Raw genomic sequence first — 5,118 nt, forward strand, 5'->3', positions numbered from 1 at the left:
AGCTGCAGAAGACTGAGGAAGCATGACTGTGGTGACTGTATTTTGTCTGTTTGTGGCTTTGTTAAGCCTTGACTTTCTGGGAACAGAGACTGTGAAATATTTAAGGTGGATTGGACTCTGTGAGCTTCAGTGTGGAATGGATGGAGAGCTGGACAAGGAACTGGAAGCTGTCTGCCTTTGAACCCAGGCCACAGTTTGGGTGACAGTTTGGTGAATCCAGGTAGGAGCTGGGACCATGGAAGGGGATCCAGGGAATCTGAGACCCTACCCTGAGTCAAGCTGAAAGAAGACTTTACTTGGATACTGTGTACTGACTGAGACGATTGTGATTTACTTGTGACTGAGGGGTGGATGGCCTGTGTATTTTATGATGATTGAAGAGTGAATGATGACTGACTAGTGACTGATTTATAACTTAGTGTACCCCATGAGTGGAGAACTTTGACTTTTGTATTTTGTGACCCTTGAGGAGGCAAGCCTCCTTAAAGATCATTGAATGATTGAATTACTAAATGATTGTACTTTGTTGAAAACTAGTGTGACTACTTTGGTGAAAACTATGTGAACATTTTAGGGATAAGTCATTGTGAATGCTGTATTTTGTTTTTCTGTGAATGTTTTGCTCTGATTTGTTATTGAATAAATAGAATGTTTACTATACTATATAATCGCAACCTTGAAAGCTATTCACAGCAGCAATCCTCTGGAAAGCTGTGCATGTGTGGCTTTACATAAGATCACATGGATTTTGCTGACATGGTGTCACTTAATTTAGATAACTCTATAAAGTGTTCTTGAATACTTTTTTTTAATGCTTTATTAACTTCTGATTTACATCATTCATTTCCGACAGATTTTGAGTTACAAATTTTCTCCCCATTTTTCCCCCACCCATCCCCCCCAAACAGCAGTCCCACATGATATCCCCACCTCCAATCTGCTCTCTCCCATATTTTCTCCCATACCCGTTTCAACTTTTCCAGTGGATCTCTGTGCCTCAGTGCCTGTATATCTTTTTTTTTCTTAATAACATGTAAGATGGTATTAATAATAGTATACACACACACACACATATATATATTTGAATATTTGATTTTAAAACTTTCAATTCCAGATTCATTCCCTTCCCCCCCTGCCACCCACCCCCACTGGGGAGACAAGCAGTTCAGTATAGGTTGTACATGTGCAGCTAATGCAAAACAATAACATAGTAGATGTATTGTAAAAGACTGACTATATTTCCCTCCCTCCTATCCCACCTCCCACTTGTTCTATTCTCTACTTTGATCCTGTCCCTTTTCACAAGTGGGTGCTTCCAACTTCCCTTCCCCCCAGCCTGCCCTCCCTTCCATCATCCCCCCTCACATCCCCTTACCCCCCTATTCTCCTGGAGGGTGAGATCCCCTATTTAGTGTGTATTTCCCTCCCTCCTCAAGCCAGATTCAATAGGAATAAAGTTAACCCATTCCCTTTTGCCTTCCTATTCTTCCCCTCCATTGTAACCATTTTCCCTTGCCTCTTCTGTATGAGATGGTTTGCCCCACTCTGTCTCTCCCCATCTCCTCTCATTATATTCCTCTCACCTCTTAATTTCACCTTTTAAGTATCATCCCTTCCTGTTAAATTGGTCCCGTGCCCTCTATCTATGTATACCTGTAAACGTATATACACACATTCACATATGTATTCATATGCCTGCATACCCTCATATAAAGACATATATATATATATTTCTAATCCCTTCAACTACTGAGAAAAGTTTCATAAGTTACAATTATTGTTTTTCCATGTAGGAATGTTAATAGTTCAACTTTGGCCAGGTGGCTCAGCGAGCAAGAGCACCAGCCCCAGTGCCGGGACGACCCAGATCAAATCCGGGCCCAGACACTCAGCACCACACCCAGAAACAACAACTGGCCGTGCAACCCTGAGCAAGCCACTCAACCCCAACTGCTTTAAAAAAAAATAGTTCAACTTTGATAAGTTCCTTATGATTTCTTTTCCCTGTTTACCTTCTCATGCTTCTCTTGCTTCTTGTATCTGAATGTCAAATTTTCTATTCAACTCTGGTTTTTTCAGCAAGAATGCTTGAAAGTCCTGTATTCCATTGAATGACCATATTTTCCCCTGAAACATGATACTCAGTTTTGCTGGGTAGGTGACTCTTGGTTTTAATCCCAGCTCCCTCGACCTCCGGAATATCACATTCCAGGCCCTTCGATCCCTCAAGTGTAGAAGCTGCCAGATCCTGGGTTATCCTGATTGTGTTTCCACAATATTCAAATTGTTTCTTCCTGGCTGCTTGTAATATTCTCTCCTTAATCTGGGAATTCCGGAACCTGGCTATAATATTCCTAGGAGTTTTCTTTTTGGGATCTTTTTTAGGAGGTGATCGGTGGATTCTTTCAACCTCTATTTTGCCCTCTTGTTCTAAAACATCAGGGCAGTTTTCTTTGAGAACTTCCTGGAGGATGCTTTCCAGGCTATTACTTTGGTCATGGCTCTCAGGCAGTCCAATGATTTTTAAATTATCTCTCCTGGATCTATTTTCCAGGTCAGTGGTTTTTCCCATGAGATATTTCACATTGCCTTTTATTCTTTCATTTGTTTGGATCTGTTTAACAGCATCTTGATTTCTCATAAAGTCATTAGCTTCCATTTGCTCCAATCTAATTCTGAAGCAATGATTCTCCTCAGTGAGCTTTTGAGATTCTTTTTCCATCTGGCAAATTCGACTTTTTAAGGCATTCTTCTCCTCATTGCCTTTTTGAGCCTCCTTTGCCATTTGAGTCAGTCTGTTTTTTAAGGTATTATTTTCCTCAGTCAGGCTGTTGACCCTCATTTCATAATTTTCTTGCATTGTTCTCATTTCTCTTCCCAATTTTTCCTCCACTTCTCTTATCTGCTTCTTAAGGTCCTCTATGGCCTGTAACCAGCTTGTATTTTCCTTTGAAGCTTTTGGTGCAGGAGTTCTGACTTCACTGATTTCCTCCTGTTCCATGCTTTGCTCCTTCTTATCCCCAAAATAGGAGTGTAATGTTGGAATCTTCTGTCTGCTTTGTTTCCTTTGCCTGCTCATTTTGCCACTCAATGATTTGACTTTTGGGCTTTTTGCCACAGTAGGACTCTGCCACCAGACAGGGGAGTTTTCGTCCCAAACGCTGGGGTTTTCTCAGCTGCCAGAGGTATTAGATGGGTGCCCTCTCTGAGGTCTCCACACGCTCTGGCAAGCTGGACACACACACCAGGACCTCCACCCTAGACTGCAATCCAGATCCAAGCAGGTTAAAGCAAGAGCAATTACCCCTCAGACTGGTGCTTGGTCCCCCTACACTCTGCAGGCCAGGAGCTGAAGCCACCACATGGCGCTGGCAGGCTGTGCTGCCGTCTCAGTGGTTTCTTGCCCCGGGGATAATAGCCATGCTCTCCCACTTACTGGGTCCCAAAGTCCAGACTGCACTGGCCTCTCACCTTGTCCTTCGCATCTATGTGTTGATAAATCTGGAAATGGCCACAGCTGCTGCTGATCTGGAGTCCCTCTGGTAGGCGGCTGGTCAGGCCCACCCCGGGGCTAAAGCCTGGGTGTGGTGCTGGGCTCGGCTCCCAGAGCATTGGGCTGGCCTATTCCTGCCAGCCTGCTGGGCTGTTCTCAGAGGGAGGTTAGCTTCTCTGTGTCATTTTGTGGGTTCTGCAGCTCCAAAGTTTGTTTAGAGTCCCCTTTTTACATGGATTGGGGAGGGTGGAAGCTGGAGCCGTGGGAGGGTCGTGCTTCTACTCCGCCATCTTGGCTCCGCCCCCCTTGAATACTTTTCTAGAAGACAGCATTTGATTTTTCTTTTTCTAAATTTCCTGGGATGCCAGTATTCCTAATGTTACTGTATTTTGATATTTCCTCCAGGTCTTTCACTTGTAACTGCAAGGTTGCTAATTTCCTGATTAGAGAAAATTATTTTCTGAGCTTCTTATCTGCCCCTCTTTATTCTCCATTTTTGGACATTTTATTTTCCATTTAAGTAAACCTTCATTGGCTATTTCTGTTTCTAAATTATATTTTCCATTTTGGTTATTTTCACATTATTTCCTCTTGATTTTTCAAAGCATCTTTTAATTCTAACTCTAATTCCTTCTATTGTTTTAAAATTTCCACAAAAGTCTTTTTCATTTGGTGTTGTGATTTTTTTTAAAACCAGTTTTGATGATTAAATTACTTAAATGTGTTCTGTATTTGAAGTTTTATTCAGGGTATACTATGCTGTTTCTCCATCTGCATTATTTCTGGTACTTTAACAATTTTAGCTTAAAAAAACATATCAGTACTCTTTGCTCATTTACTTTATTTGGGGAGGGGCAGACAAAATATTACCCTGTGGTGTGATTTTTTTTTAATTTGCTATTTTCTAAAAAATAAAAAAAATTTTTTTTCTATAATTTTAGTGTCATTCTTCAAGTCAGTAAGACCTGGGTTCAAATCTTCCATCAGACATTTTCTAGCTGTGAGACTCCATTCGAGTCAGACTCTCTCAGTCTGTTTCCTCTTTTGTCAAATGGGGATAATAATAGCATCTATATCACATGGTTGCTGTGAGGATCAAATCAGATAATATATGTAAAGTACTCTGCAAACTTTAAAATGATATATAAATGCTAGTTATTTTTTTTAGGGGTATTGGGGTTAGGGTTAAAAATAGCTTCTTTATAAGCTCCCTCTCCTATTTTTGGGGTCAGCTAGGTGGTGTAGTGAATAGAGGGCTGGGTCTGGAGTTAGGAAGACCTGAGTTCAAATCCAGACTCAACTACTTACTAGCTGTGTGACCCTGGGCAAGTCACTTAACCCTGTGTGCCTCCGTTTCCTCATCTGAAAAAAAATGACCTGGAGAAAGAAGTAGCAAACTAGTATCTTTGTCAAGAAAATCTCAAATGGGGTCAGGAAGAGTTGGACATATAACAACAACAACAATTTTGATTGGAAGTCCCTAGTCATCCATAAATGACCAATCCATCAACAAGTCTTTATTAGTTGAACAGCAGCAGTTACATTCAATAAATACTGATTAAGAACCTGCTGTGTGCAAGACACAACAAAATTAAAAACAATCCCCACCTTCTAAAAGCTCACAT

The sequence above is a fragment of the Petaurus breviceps genome, unplaced genomic scaffold (assembly GCF_028583685.1).
Source record: "Petaurus breviceps papuanus isolate PSGF00001 unplaced genomic scaffold, PetGlider_PUasm1.0 688, whole genome shotgun sequence".
NCBI lineage: Eukaryota > Metazoa > Chordata > Mammalia > Diprotodontia > Petauridae > Petaurus > Petaurus breviceps.